Source organism: Phocoena sinus, chromosome 2, assembly GCF_008692025.1.
Source record: "Phocoena sinus isolate mPhoSin1 chromosome 2, mPhoSin1.pri, whole genome shotgun sequence".
Lineage (NCBI taxonomy): Eukaryota > Metazoa > Chordata > Mammalia > Artiodactyla > Phocoenidae > Phocoena > Phocoena sinus.
Window position 1 is genome coordinate 52,348,158 of NC_045764.1, and position 16,858 is coordinate 52,365,015.

The 16,858-nt window shown below is 39.4% G+C and overlaps 1 protein-coding gene across 1 annotated transcript in view; it reads right to left on the reverse strand.

The window, feature by feature from the left end:
• CHSY1 (chondroitin sulfate synthase 1) overlaps nucleotides 1-16,858 on the reverse strand; it is an 82,742-nt gene that overhangs the window by 50,899 nt on the left and 14,985 nt on the right. The gene's annotated exons all lie outside the window — the stretch shown is intronic.

A 16,858-nucleotide genomic window follows, 5' to 3' on the forward strand; every position in this document is an offset into this window, starting at 1 on the left:
TTTCCTGTATAGCTTATATTATTTTGCCCTGGTTTATTGTTGGTTTACTATTATTAGGTAGTGAGGTATTTTTCATATAGATTAGTCCATTTTCACATAGTGATAGTAAGTTTTAGAGCTCATTTTATTCCTGTTATCTCAAAATGGCTTGTACAGCACTTTGAATACTTAGATACGACTTAGAAGGTAGATTGTCGGTTTATTACAGAATTGGGGTGATAATATCTGTGATCTCAAAATGGCTTGTACAGCACTTTGAATACTTAGATACGACTTAGAAGGTAGATTGTCGGTTTATTACAGAATTGGGGTGATAACATCTGTGATCTCAATCTTCTCAACTATACAGGAAATGTTCTTCTGCTATATTTTAAAATAAAGATATATGGATCCCATCTTCTGATAATGTGGCTAAGAGCCCTTTTCTGTCAACTAAACATAAGTTAAATATGCCTCATTATGAGCTTCCAGTAAGAAAGGTGGTTAATATATAAAGCCTAGAATATCTTTAAGATATTCCTACCAAACTTGAACATAATGAAGACATATCTATTTGCCTTTAGATCCACACCTCACAACCACAAGACTCTGATATATTAAACAGTGAAACAGTTTCAGAGGTGTTTATGTACCTATGGAAGGTTTTGTCTTGCCACTAAAATAATTACAGGTCCAAAGCAACTGATTTCTCCATTTCAGGTAAACTTTGATTTGTTCTGTCAGAATAGTCTTCTCAGAACTGTAAAAGCAAACAGAGATTCCAAGACCACACTGTTAATACAAATCATATTCAAGTATTTGTTGATATAGGTCAAAATCTATGCAAAGTGCTCAGGGAATGAGTTCCGAAAGGCTAAATTTTTCAGACACTTGAGGATATCCCCCAATAGCATTTCCCGAGCCTTCCCTCTGTGCCAAAGCACTACCTCTGATAATATGCATCATCTCAATTAATCCTTGAAACTATCTTACATGGTAGGCAATTTCTTATACCATTTTTAAAGGAAATTAAGGTCCACTGAAGGCAGGTAACCTGCTGTCTGAGATCATGCACCTGGCGAAGAATGAAGCCAAATCAATTGTGATTCAAACCTAGGCCTCTTGTGCCCTAAAGAATGTCCTCAACACTCACTACCTTGTTTCCCCCAGCACTTGAGGGGGAAACCTCACCTCATCCGTTCACCTCTTTCCTCTTGCTTACGCCATTCGGGCAACAGTGGTCCCCTTGCTGCATCTTAAACACGCCATACACAAGCTGGCCCTCACCGTCTCTCTCTCTACACCTGGCACAGCCCACTAGAACGGAAGAGAGCAGGGCCTTCGCCTTCTGCATTGCTGCCTCCATCAAGAACAGTCTCTTGGTCATAGAAGACGTTCAAACTTAATCTGAAAAATGAATGTGTGTGAATACTGTAACTGATGGGTTGCAAGTCTTTCTAATTTTTAGGATACAATTTCCTGACTTCTTCAGTGAGGGTAAGAGGCTACTCAGTGATTTATCTGATTGTGAACAAGCAAAATTTAAGCTGTGAAGCTAAGGCCCCATAATGAATGGTCTTAGGTGACATCAATGAAAGTGGTAAAGAACTCCAAAACTTCTCTCCTTTACAAAAGCAAAGACATCATGGGCAAAAATTGTTTCAGGCAACCTTTTCAGGACTCTGGATATTAGTCAAAGGTAATCCAGGAAGCATTTATGCAAGAATAACAGCGAAATTTTGGTAAGAACAGTGAGTTTTGTGACATTTTAACTTGCCCTATTTCCATTCCCAGATCCCTAGCAATGTGGTAAGTTTGAAAATCAACAGTCCACAGTCACGGTGGAAACCAGCAATCTGGCAGCCATGGAAGGGAGCAGAATGGGGCTGGTGATCCTTCAAAACCCCAATACCAGAGAACTGTCATTATCTGACCTGTCTAGTGGTTCCCTAAAAGACCTCACTTGCAAGGCTGTCTTTATTTGACCTGACCCACAGTCCTCCCATTGCAAACAGCCTCTTGGTAGGGAAGGGGGGAGATATTTGTTAAAAACAATCACAGGTAATTGTTGAACATCATGCTGCCTGAGCAAGTGGCTAACAGGACAAAACAGGCTAACCAAAAAGCTTAAAGAGAAAAGCTGGGGTATGAGATGTCCATAAGGGGTTTTGAAAAGCTTTAACGTATTCCTGGGAATCCAGCAGGCCATGCACATGCATGAGTCTGTGTGCATGCCCAGGGAAGACCTGAGAAGGCCCTAAGCACTCATCTCTGGTTGACCTTGAGGTTCTGCACAAGCAGGAAGCAGCTAAGGAAGAGTTGAAAACTGTCAGGTGAGTGTTGAAGGCAAACATGAACAGATACACAGAACCCCTGAGCAAAGACTGGAAAACTTATTCGCTCCAGTGCCTAAGGAAATCTCCATGCAATCAGTAGCTGACCACTAAGCAAACCAAGCAGAGATTTTAGTGGCGAAAAACACAAAAAGAATACAGACCTTACAGAATAAGTTCTAAAAAGTCACTAAACAGACAACAGCAACATCATCAAACCATGGAGAGAAGGCAGAATCTGATTTCCAAGTGGTTTATATTATTTAAAAGGTCCAATTTCCAACTAGAAATTATGAGACATGCAAAGAACCAAGGAAGTATTGCTCAAAAAAAAGGGGAAAAGGCAGCCAATAAAGAGAGAGGAATTACAAAAAAGAGTCAAACAGAAATTCTGTAGTTGGAAAGTATAACAACTGGAATGAAAAATTCACAACAGATTTGAACAGGTAAAAGAAGGAATCAGCAAACTTGAAGGTAAATCAACTGAGATTATCCAATCTGAGGAGTAGAAAGAAAAAAGAATAAAGAAAAATAAACAGAGCCTGAGCATATGCATAATGGCAGTCCCAGAGAAGAGTAGGAAAGAGAAAGGGGCAGAAAGATTACTGGAAGAAATACTGGCTGAAAACTTCCCAAATTTGATGAAAAACAATCCACACACCCAAGAAACTCAATACACTCCAAGTATGATAAACTCATAAAGAGCCACACCCAGACAAATAATCAAACTCCTGAAAGCCAGAGGGAATCTCAAAGCGACTTATGACATAGGAAGGATCCTCAGTAAGATTAACAACTGATTTCTCATCAGAAACCATGGATACCAGAAAGCCTCCATTCAAAATGTTGAGAAAGACTGTCAACCAAGAATTCTGTATCAACAGAAGCATCCTTCAAAAGTGAAGGAGAAATCAGGACATTCCCAGACAAACAAAAGCTGAGAGAATTTGTCACTAGCAAACCTGCCACATGAGAAATATTGAAGTCTTTCAAACTAAAATGAAAAGACACTAGGCAGTAACTCAAATACACAGGTAAATACAAAAGACAATATAAATGTATTTTAAAATTTGTATTGATAAGTCTTTTTTTCTCTAATCTGGTTTAAAAGACAACTTCATAAAGTTGTCTTTTAAAAACTATATAGAGGGGGACCTTGAAGAAGGCGGAGGAGTAAGACGCGGAGATCACCTTCCTCCCCACAGATACACCAGAAATACATCTACACGTGGAACAACTCCTACAGAACACCTACTGAAGGCTGGCAGAAGACCTCAGAGCTCCCAAAAGGCAAGAAACTCCCCATGTACCTGGGTAGGGCAAAAGAAAAAACAGAGACAAAAGAATAGGGATGGCACCTGCACCAGTGGGAGGGAGCTGTAAAGGAGGAAAAGTTTCCACACACTAGGAAGCCCCTTCGTGGGCGGAGACTGCGGGAGGCGGAGGCGGGAGCTTCGGAGCCACGGAGGAGAGCACAGCAACGGGTGCGTAGGGCAAAGCGGGGAGATTCCCGCACAGATGATCAGTGCCGACCAGCACTCACCAGCCCGAGAGGCTTGTCTGCTCACCCGCCGGGGCGGGCGTGGCTGCGAGCTGAGGCTCGGGTTTTGGTTTCGCACGGAGCTCAGGGAGAGGACTGGGGTTGGTGGCTTGAACATAGCCTGAAGGAGTTAGTGCACCACGGCTAGCCGGGAGGGAGTCCGGGGAAAAGTTTGCACCTGCCGAAGCGGCAAGAGACTTAATCTTCCCTCTTTGTTTCCTGGTGCGCGAAGAGAGGGTGTTTAAGAGCGCTGCTTAAAGGAACTCCAGAGACGGGGGCGAGCCGTGGCTAAAAGCGCGAACCCCAGAGACGCGCGCGAGCCGCGGCTATCACTGCGGACCCCAGAGACAGGCGGGAGACGCTAAAGCTGCTGCTGCCGCCACCAAGGGGCCTGTGTGCGAGCACAGGTCACTCTCCACACTCCTCTTCCGCGGAGCCTGTGCAGCCCGCCACTACCAAGTTCCCGGGATCCAGGGACAACATCCCTGGGAGAAAGCACAGCGGGCCTCAGGCTGGTGCAAAGTCACACCGGCCTCTGCCGCCGCAGGCCCGCCCCGCACACGGTGCCCCTCCCTCCCCCCCGGCCGGACTGCGCCAGAGGCCCCAAATCAGCGGCTCCTTTAACCCCGTCCTGTCTGAGCAAAAAACAGACGCCCTCCAGCGACCTACACGCAGAGGCAGGGCCAAATCCAAAGCTGAGCCCCTGTGAGCTGTGAGAACAAAGAAGAGAAAGGGAAATCCCTCCCAGCAGCCTCAGAAGCAGCGGAGTAAAGCTCCACAATCAACTTGATATACCCTGCATCTGTGGAATACCTGAATAGACAACCAATCATCCCAAATTGAGGAGGTGGACTTTAGGAGCGAGATCTATGATTTTTTTCCCTTTTCCTCTTTTTGTGAATGTGTACGTGTATGCTTCTATGTGAGATCTTGTCTGTATAGTCTTGCTTCCACCATTTGTCCTAGGGTTCTATCCGTCCATGGTTTTTTTAAAAAATTTTTTTCTTAATAATTAATTTTAATTTTAATAACTTTATTATACTTTACCTTCTTTCTTTCTTTCCTTCCTTCCTTCCTTCCTTCCCTCCTTTAGACAACGAATCATCCTAAATTGAGGAGGTGGTCTCTGAGAGCAAGATTTATGATTTTTCCCTCTTTACCTCTTTTTGTGAGGGTGTATGTGTATGCTTCTGTGTAAGATTTTGTCTGTATAGCTTTGCTTCCAACATTTGTCCTAAGGTTCTATCCGTCCCTTTTTTTTTCTAAAAAAGTATTTTTTAATTCAATAACTTTATTATACTTTATTTTATTTTTACTGTATCTTCTTTTTTTCTCTTTTTTCCTTCTTTCCCTCCTTCCTTCCTTCCTCCCTCCCTCCCTCCTTTCTTTCCTTCTTTGCTTCTTTCTTTCTTTCTTTCTTCCTTCCTTCCTTCCCTCCTTTCCTTCTTTTTTTCCTCATACTTCTACTAATTCTCTCTACTTTTTCCTCCCTTTTATTCTGAGCCGTGTGGATGAAAGGCTCTTGGTGCTCCAGCCAGGAGTCAGGGCTCTACCTCTGAGGTAGGAGAGCCAACTTCAGGACACTGGTCAACAAGAGACCTCCCAGCTCCACATAACATCAAACGGCAAAAATCTCCCAGAGATCTCCATCTCAACACCAGCACCCAACTTCACTCAACAACCAGCAAGCCACAGTGCTGGACAACCTATGCCAAACAACTAGCAAAACAGGAACACAACCCCACCCATTAGCAGAGAGGCTGCCTAAAATCATAATAAGGCCACAGACACCCCAAAACACACCACCAGACGTGAACCTGCCCACTAGAGAGACAAGATCCAGCCTCATCCAGCACAACACAGGCACTAGTCCCCTCCACCAGGAAGCCTACACAACCCACTGAAACAACCTTAGCCACTGGAGACAGACATCAAAAACAACGGGAACTACGAGCGTGCAGCCTGCAAAAAGGAGACCCCAAACACAGTAAGATAAGCAAAATGAGAAGACAGAAAAACACACAGCAGATAAAGGAGCAAGATAAAAATGCACCAGACCTAACAAATGAAGAGGAAATAGGCAGTCTACCTGAAAAAGAATTCAGAATAATGATAGTAAGGATGATCCGAAATCTTGGAAGTAGAATGGACAAAATGCAAGAAACAGTTAACAAGGACCTAGAAGAAATAAAGATGAAACAAGCAACAAGGAACAACGCAATAAATGAAATTAAAAGTACTCTAGATGGGATCAATAGCAGAATAACTGAGGCAGAAGAACGGATAAGTGACCTGGAAGATAAAATAGTGGAAATAACTACTGCAGAGCAGAATAAAGAAAAAAGAATGAAAAGAACTGAGGACAGTCTCAGAGACCTCTGGGACAACATTAAACGCACCAACATTCGAATTACAGGGGTTCCAGAAGAAGAACAGAAAAAGAAAGGGACTGAGAAAATATTTGAAGAGATTATAGTTGAAAACTTCCCTAATATGGGAAAGGAAATAGTTAATCAAGTCCAGGAAGCACAGAGAGTCCCATACAGGATAAATCCAAGGAGAAATACGCAAGACACATATTAATCAAACTGTCAAAAATTAAATACAAAGAAAGCATATTAAAAGCAGCAAGGGAAAAACAACAAATAACACACAAGGGAATCCCCATAAGGTTAACAGCTGATCTCTCAGCAGAAACCCTACAAGCCAGAAGGGAGTGGGAGGACATACTGAAAGTGATGAAGGAGAAAAACCTGCAGCCAAGACTACCCTACCCAGCAAGGATCTCATTCAGATTTGATGGAGAAATTAAAACCTTTACAAACAAGCAAAAGCTGACAGAGTTCAGCACCACCAAACCAGCTTTACAACAAATGCTAAAGGAACTTCTCTAGACAAGAAACACAAGAGAAGGAAAAGACCTATAATAACGAACCTAAAATAATTTAGAAAATGGGAATAGGAACATACATATCGATAATTACCTTAAATGTAAATGGACTAAATGCTCCCACCAAAAGACACAGATTGGCTGAATGGATACAAAAACAAGACCCTTATATATGCTGTCTACAAGACACCCACTTCAGACCTAGAGACACATACAGACTGAAAGTGAGGGGATGGAAAAAGATATTCCATGCAAATGGAAACCAAAAGAAAGTTGGAGTAGCAATTCTCATACCAGACAAAATAGACTTTAAAATAAGGACTATTAAAAGAGACAAGGACACTACATAATGATCAAGGGATCAATCCAAGAAGAAGATATAACAACTGTAAATATTTATGCACCCAACATAGGAGCACCTCAATACATAAAGCAAATACTAACAGCCATAAAAGGGGAAACCGACAGTAACACATTCATAGTAGGGGACTTTAACACCCCACTTTCACCCATGGACAGATCATCCAAAATGAAAATAAATAAGGAAACACAAGCCTTAAATGATACATTAAACAAGATGGACTTAATTGATATTTATAGGACACTCCATCCAAAAACAACAGAATATACATTTTTCTCAAGTGCTCATGGAACATTCTCCTGGATAGATCATATCTTGGGCCACAAATCAAGCCTTGGTAAATTTAAGAAAATTGAAATTGTATCAAGTATCTTTTCTGACCACAATGCCATAAGACTAGATATCAATTACAGGAAAAGATCTGTAAAAAATACAAACACATGGAGGCTAAACAATACACTACTTAATAGTGAAGTTATCACTGAAGAAATCAAAGAAGAAATAAAAAAATACCTAGAAACAAATGACAATGGAAACACAACGACCCAAAACCTATGGGATGCAGCAAAAGCAGTTCTAAGGGGGAAGTTTATAGCAATACAATCCTACCTTAAGAAACAGGAAACATCTCGAATAAACAACCTAACATTGTACCTAAAGCAATTAGAGAAAGAACAAAAAAACCCCAAAGCTAGCAGAAGGAAAGAAATCATAAAAGTCAGATCAGAAATAAATGAAAAAGAAATGAAGGAAACAATAGCACGATCAATAAAACTAAAAGCTGGTTCTTTGAGAAGATAAACAAAATAGATAAACCACTAGCCAGACTCATCAAGAAAAAAAGGCAGAAGACTCAAATCAATAGAATTAGAAATGAAAAAGGAGAAGTAACAACTGACACTGCAGAAATACAAAAGATCATGAGAGATTACTACAAGCAACTCTATGCCAATAAAATGGACAATCTGGAAGAAATGGACAAATTCTTAGAAATGCACAACCTGCCAAGACTGAATCAGGAAGAAATAGAAAATATGAACAGAGCAATCACAAGCACTGAAATTGAAACTGTGATTAAAAATCTTCCAACAAACAAAAGCCCAGGACCAGATGGCTTTACAGGCGAATTCTATCAAACATTTAGAGAAGAGCTAACACCTGTCCTTCTCAAACTCTTCCAAAATATAGCAGAGGGACGAAATCTCCCAAATTCCTTCTACGAGGCCACCATCACCTTGATACCAAAACCAGACAAGGATGTCACAAAGAAAGAAAATTACAGGCCAATATCACTGATGAACATAGATGCAAAAATCCTCAACAAAATACTAGCAAACAGAATCCAACAGCACATTAAAAGGATCATACACCATGATCAAGTGGGGTTTATTCCAGGATTGCAAGGATTCTTCAATATACGCAAATCTATCAATGTGATAAACCATATTAACAAATTGAAGGAAGAAAACCATATGATCATCTCAATAGATGCAGAGAAAGCTTTTGACAAAATTCAACACCCATTTATGATAAAAACCCTGCAGAAAGTAGGCATAGAGGGAACTCTCCTCAACATAATAAAGGCCATATATGACAAGCCCACAGCCAACATTGTCCTCAATGGTGAAAAACTGAAAGCATTTCCACTAAGATCAGGAACAAGACAAGGTTGCCCACTCTCACCACTCTTATTCAACATAGTTTTGGAAGTTTTAGCCACAGCAATCAGAGAAGAAAAGGAAATAAAAGGAATCCAAATCGGAAAAGAAGAAGTAAAGCTGTCACTGTTTGCAGATGACATGATACTATACATAGAGAATCCTAAAGATGCTACCAGAAAACTACTAGAGCTAATCAATGAATTTGGTAAAGTAGCAGGATACAAAATTAATGCACAGAAATCTCTGGCATTCCTATATACTAATGATGAAAAATCTGAAAGTGAAATCAAGAAAACACTCCCATTTACCACTGCAACAAAAAGAATAAAATATCTAGGAATAAACCTACCTAAGGAGACAAAATACCTGTATGCAGGTAAGACACTGATGAAAGAAATTAAAGATGATACAAATAGATGGAGAGATATACCATGTTCTTGGAGTGGAAGAATCAACATTGTGAAAATGACTCTACTACCCAAAGCAATCTATAGATTCAATGCAATCCCTATCAAACTACCACTGGCATTTCTCACAGAACTAGAACAAAAAATTTTGCAATTTCTATGGAAACACAAAAGACCCCGAATAGCCAAAGCAATCTTGAGAACGAAAAGAGGAGCTGGAGGAATCAGGCTCCCTGACTTCAGACTATACTGCAAAGCTACAGTAATCAAGATAGTATGGTACTGGCACAAAAACAGAAAGATAGATCAATGGAACAGGATAGAAAGCCCAGAGATAAACCCATGCACATATGGACACCTTATCTTTGATAAAGGTGGCAGGAATGTACAGTGGAGAAAGGACAGTCTCTTCAATAAGTGGTGCTGGGAAAACTGGGCAGGTACATGTAAAAGTATGAGATTAGATCACTCCCTAACACCATACACAAAAATAAGCTCAAAATGGATTAAAGACCTAAATGTAAGGCCAGAAACTATAAAACTCTTAGAGGAAAACATAGGCAGAACACTCTAAGACATAAATCACAGCAAGATCCTTTCTGACCCACCTCCTAGATAAATGGAAATAAAAACAAAAATAAACAAATGGGACCTAATGAAACTTAAAAGCTTTTGCACAGCAAAGGAAACCATAAACAAGACCAAAAGACAACCCTCAGAATGGGAGAAAATATTTGCAAATGAAGCAACTGACAAAGGATTAATCTCCAAAATTTACAAGCAGCTCATGCAGCTCAATAACAAAAAAACAAACAACCCCATCCAAAAATGGGCAGAAGACCTAAATAGACATTTCTCCAAAGAAGATATACAGAATGCCAACAAACACATGAAAGAATGCTCAACATCATTAATCATTAGAGAAATGCAAATCAAAACTACAATGAGATATCATCTCACACCAGTCACAATGGCCATCATCAAAAAATCTAGAAACAATAAATGCTGGAGAAGGTGTGGAGAAAAGGGAACACTCTTGCACTGCTGGTGGGAATGTGAATTGGTTCAGCCACTATGGAGAACAGTATGGAGGTTCCTTAATAAACTACAAATAGAACTACCATATGACCCAGCAATCCCATTACTGGGCATATACCCTGAGAAAACCAAAATTCAAAAACAGTCATGTACCAAATTGTTCATTGCAGCTCTATTTACAATAGCCCGGAGATGGAAACAACCTAAGTGCCCATCATCGGATGAATGGATAAAGAAGATGTGGCACATATATACAATGGAATATTACTCAGCCATAAAAAGAAACGAAACTGAGCTATTTGTAATAAGGTGGATAGACCTAGAGTCTGTCCTACAGAGTGAAGTCAGTCAGAAAGAAAAAGACAAATACCGTATGCTAACACATATATATGGAATTTAAGGGAAAAAAATGTCATGAAGAACCTAGGGGTAAGACAGGAATAAAGACACAGACCTACTGGAGAACAGACTTGAGGTTATGGGGAGGGGGAAGGGTGAGCTGTGACAGGGCGAGAGAGAGTCATGGACATGTACACACTAACAAACGTAGTAAGGTAGATAGCTAGTGGGAAGCAGCCGCATGGCACAGGGATATTGGCTGGGTGCTTTGTGACAGCCTGGAGGGGTGGGATAGGGAGGGTGGGAGGGAGGGATACGCAAGAGGGAAGACATATGGGAACATATGTATATGTATAACTGATTCACTTTGTTATAAAGCAGAAACTAACACACCATTGTAAAGCAATTATATCCCAATAAAGATGTTTTTAAAAATTATATAAATATAATTATAAATTTATAATTTTTATAAATTATAAAATTATAATTTTAAATCTACGTTGATGGGCATACAATGTAGAAAGATATAATCTGTATGACAATAACAGCATTAAGGACTGAGGGGAGAATTAGCTATACAGGAGCAAAGATTTTGTATACTATTGTTATTAAGTTGGTATTAATTTGAACTAGGTTGTTATCAGTTAATGTTAATTGTAATACTCAGGGTAACCTCTAAGAAAATAACAAAAAATAAAGTAAAAGAAATGACAAGAGAGTGAAAATGTATAGAAAATATGTACTTAACACAAAAGAAAGCAGCATGGAGGAACAAAAAAGACATGACATAGAAAACACATAGCAAAATGAGAGACATAAATCCTACCCTATCAGTAATATTAAATGTAAATAGATTAAACATTCCAATTAAAAGGCAGAACTGGCAGAATGGATTAAAAAGTGATCCAATTATATGCTTTCTACAAGAGACACACTTTAGATTCAAAGACACAAATAGGCTGAAATTGAAAGGATGGAAAAAGATATGCCATGCAAACAGTAACCAAAAGAGAACTGGAGTGGTTGTACTAATATCAGACAAAATTGACTTTAAGACAAAAATTGTTACTAAAGAAGAAAGAAGAAATTTTATAATGATAAAAGGAGTCATCCATCAGGAAGATCTAACAGTTATAAGCATATATACACCTAACAACAGAGCCCCAAAATATATGAAGCAAAACCAGACATAATAAAAGGGAAAAATAGACAATTCAACAATAATATTGGAGATTTCAATATCCAATTTTTAATAATGGATAGAACTAGCCAGACAAACAAGGAAAGAGAAGACTTGATCAACATAAATATCAACTAGACTTAGACAACAGTCCACACAACAAGAGCACAATACACACTCTTCTCTAGTACATATGGAACATTCTCCAGGGTACACCATATGTGATTCCATAAAAAAGACTCAATAAATTTTTTTTAATTGGAAATAATACAAAGTATGTTCTCCAACCATATGGAACAAAATTAGATAGAAATCAATAACACAGTGATTGGTCTTAGACTGCTGTGCTTTTCACAGCCGCCTTACTTTCTCTTATTTTTCACTTCCCTTCATGCCTTTCCCACTCACTGCTGACACAGTCCTTACATAGTATCCCCCTTTTGGGGGTGCTAATTTGCCCTTCTAATCTATCAGGGGCTTGGAAATTGAACGACCAAACTGCCAGAACAAAAGAATAAGGCTCAGTATAAGACCATGAAGGGCTCTGCCTCGAAGAAACAGGCTGCATTAGTGCTCAGTATTTGAGCATCTATTCTAGCCATTTAGAGGCCTGCCTGGTTCTTGGCCACGTAAGTTAATGGGCAGCCTATAGGAATGAGGAAGGCACCCTATAACACAAAGCAGCTCTAAGACAACTAGCAGTTAAGAAACATTATTTCTTCTATGATTAAAGAAAAATATCTCAGGTTTCTGATGTAAGGATGTTCAATACTCCTTTAAAAGCCAGTCAGACTAATAAGGAAGAACTTCTCTTTTCACATATTTTGCTCTAAACTCCAATTCCCCTTGGTGATATGCCTTCCTATAAAAAGAACATCATAGGGACATCCCTGGTGGCGCAGTGGTTAAGAATCCGCCTGCCAGTGCAGGGGACATTGGTTCCAGCCCTGGTCTGGGAAGATCCCACATGCCACGGAGCAACTAAGCCTGTGCACCACAACTACTGAGCCTGTTCTCTAGAGCCTGTGAGCCACAACTACTGAGCCCACGCACCACAACTACTGAAGCCCGCGCACCTTAGAGCCCATGCTCTGCAACAAGAGAAACCACTGCAATGAGAAGCCCACGCACACCAACAAAGAGTAGCCCCCAAAACTAGAGAAAGCCCGTGTGCACAACAAAGACCCAATGCAGCTAAAAAATAATTTTTAAAAATAAGAACATCATAGATCTTACCCTTCCATTTTATATTTAAAATCAGCATCACAAGGTTTTACACTTTTAAGGTTTTTTTCAACTATTTCATGGACATATATGTTTTTGTCTCCTCAACTAGACTAAAGTCTTTGAGGGAGAAAAAGGCCATTCATCTTTCATTCTTCTTTTGCAATTTCCTACCAGTTCGGAGGGCAGTACTTGGGCCATTAATGATCCCTTAATAAATATTAACTGCTTAACTCAGACATCACAACTGGTGTGGCTTGGTGTACTGGTGTATCCCAAACAGTTCTAGATGTGCCAAATAACAATCCCTTTGGGTCTGCAGAGGGCGGGTAGAGTGGTTAAGGGATGCGGTAGCAGAAGCCCTCTTGAGGCAGTTGCCTTAACATGTGTGCCATGATGTAAAAAAGACTGGGAAACATTAGGATAAATGACTGGTTAGAAACACTGCTGAATAGAACTGGAAATAGCCTGAATATCCATTAAAAAAAGATGAAGCTCTTTATGTACCGAAAGGAAAATCTTCCAAGACATGTAAGTGAAAACCAGCAAGATGTGCATAGTATGTAAAACATGCTAACATTCATATAAAAGGGGGAAGATATACAAACTTAATTGCTTATATATACATAGGTTGTATCTGTAAAGGTGCACTATGGTGGCTGACTCATGAGGGGAACCCAGTGGTTGGAGATAGAGGTGGCAGGACTTATCCTAGTAAACCCTTTGCACTTTTGAATTCTGAACCATATGACAGCATTAGCTATTAAAAAGATAAACTTTTTTTTAAGTTGCCAAATCTATCTATGCTTGTTGCTAACTTTCATTAGTAATGATCATTTTCTACCTAGTCAAACGTTGAGTTAAAATAATAAAAGCAAGATCTGGATGCTGGTTACATAGCTATGTCCAGTTTGTGAAAATCCACTGAGCTCTATACTTATTTATGATCTGTGCACTTTTCCAAAGGTATGATATATATATACTTCAGTAAGAAATGAAAAATAAAATGAATAGATTATTTAGGTCAACTTTCTTTTTGTCCCCTCCTATTAAAAGAGTAGTATAATATTTCATAGATTTACCTAAATAAAATAAATTACTGTGTCAAATCATTCAATAATGTTTATCAAAAAAAGAAAAAAACTGGTATAACTTGAGTTAGTGATGCTGACCCCATGTGACGAGGGGGAGTCAGGCCTGCCAGCTCCTTCTACCTCTTTTCCACCAGTATTAACAGTCTCAAGGTCCGCACTCTCTCTGCTGCTGGATCCTTACAGTGGGAGATTTAATAAGCCTTGAAAAGCATTACTAAAAACCGCCTAATGGGTTACCATATTGCAGTCACATTTTTTCATTATGAAAATGAAATTTTTAAAGTCACTTAACAAAAATGCCAAGGTCATAAAAGACAAAGAAAGAGGCTGTGCAAACATCCTAGATTAAAGAGACATGACAATCAAATGCAAGACCCCAGGCTGGAGCCTGTAATGGAGAAGGAAGAGCTGTTACCAGGACTTTACTGAGTCTACAGACAACATTATGTTAAATTTACTTAAGCTGTACTGTAGTGGTATAAGAGAAGTTCTCTATTTGTACTCAAAATACATTGACATTATTTAAAGTAAAGGGCCACAAAGAAAGCTACCCATAAATGGTGGTTGGGTAAGTCTATGTCTCTGTACTGGAAGAGGGTGGAGGGGCAGTCAAGCAAATGATAGCACAAATGGAGTAAAACGATAACAGGTTACTCTGGGTATAGGTATATGGATGTTCCTTGTACTTTTTTTTTCTGTAATGTTCCTGTGAAATTAAAATGATTTCCAAATAAAGTTTTTAAAGTCATGTATTAATAATTAGCCACCAATAATAGTCAAAACAGGGACTTCCCTGGTGGTCCAGTGGTTAAGACTGTGCTTCAAAACTGCAGGGGGCATAGGTTTAATCCTTGGTCGAGGAACTAGGATCCCACATGATGTGTGGTGCGGCCAAAAAAAAAAAAAAGTAAATAGTCAAAACAAGCTTAGAAATGAATCTGGATTTTGATTATGACAGTTGCTCCTGAGGAGCCACTTTAATTATGTAAGTGTAATCCCAAGACATTATCTGGGACTTGCAAAAAAAAAAAATTACACCTTCTGGCTAGGTTTATAATAGAGCTAAAAAAGTACCTTCCAAGACCCAAAGCTTAACATAATTGTCTTTAAAATAAGATTCCACCTCAATAATTTCTCATAATGTGAGCCTTAATGGAGAAACTAGATTTACAGAAAGTTTAATAAAAGTTCCTCATCCACATGAGGGTATTAATCTTGCCTGAGTGGTGAACACAATGATAAATCCTAATGACGACTTAGGTTAGAACCTCTTAAGCATTTTCTGTTAGAACAAAAAAGGAAACAGAAAAGAAATCAAAGGTCTAATAAAATGGTAAATGTCCCAATAGAATTCTTAAAAATGATATGGATGAACTCCATGTGAAAGGCAAAACTATATTTATAGAAAAATGTATAGAAAGTTCCTGTGACCCAAGGAAGGGAAGAATTTCTTAAGACATGAAAAACACAAACCATACAGGAAAAGAATGATAAACTAGACTACACTTAAACTCACAATTTGCATATAATAAAAATACCACATTTGCAAGCCACACTCTGGGAAAAGATATTCTCCCACAAAAGGAGAGTCATCTGGTACAAGCCCTGTGGAGACCAAGCCAGCAGTATCTAGAAACTGTGTCATCAGGCATTTAGGGAAATGCAAAGCAGTAGACAGCATCTGAAGCTGACTCAGGAGATCCTGGGCAAGGACAGGGAGTGACCCAGGGAAGGAGCTTCCTCCCCCACCAGATCCTTTTAGCTAATAAGGTCATTTACCAGATGCGTCAAGTCTAACCGGCAGTTCCAAGCGTACAGACAGGATGATTCCCGGCACCCTCACTTCAGGCCTTAGAAAACTTTGGCGATTACATCATAATAAAGGGAAATAGCCCCAAAACTGTCTCCCAACCCCTACACCCCCAAGACAATATTTTCTCACTCTATCTTGGCACTAATGTTAGGTCAGAGCTCCTGATAAACTCAAGGTACTGACTCTGTTGGTGTCTACCTATCAGCGTGTAAGATCTAACAGTATGACAACACTAAGAGATTTTTTTAAATTCTCTCTCAAAGGTAGGCCTATACTCTGCAGTTCTAGCAGGAAGGCTAGCTTCTCAGAGATCAGGGGCAGCATAAAGCACTCCAAAATACACAAGGCATTACACATTTTAAGAATAATGAAACTTGTTAAGGTTATAACTACTTAATTAAGGATGGGGAAAATGCAGGAATACTGCCAGCTGTATCGTGCTTAAAACTGCACGAAATCTCCAAACGGATTTCCTAGCAGCCAAAATCCATAAAAACAGAATCCCCCCTAGATCCAGTGAGCAATGGCCCATGCATGGGGAGGCGGGGGAGGTACACAAAGAGATTAGAGTGTTCACTCAGATCACATTTGGGATTTACAATGTTTCTTTTATAACTGGAAACTATACGAAGACTACTTCCTGTATACTCGAAAATGTCCACTTCCCTAAAAGTTCAAACTAAAGAAATAGTGAGATTAGGAGACATTTAAAAAGAAGTCTAGGAGAAAGGCAAGTACAGGCCAGAATACCATTTCTTCACACAAGCACTTTAGAAAATTAACTCAGAAGACAAGCTAACACTTTACATCTGAAAATGCATTTCTTTTTCTTGGGCAAAGGTCTAGCAATTCCCTTTGCTCCTCACAACTATCAGTAGTGTATCAATCTAAACAACACAATCTAAATCATTTTTTCCATTCTGACTAATGTCACATCCTGCAACTGTAGGCAAGAGGTGCACATCTGCCAATAAAAACAAAGAGAAATCAAAAGCTAAC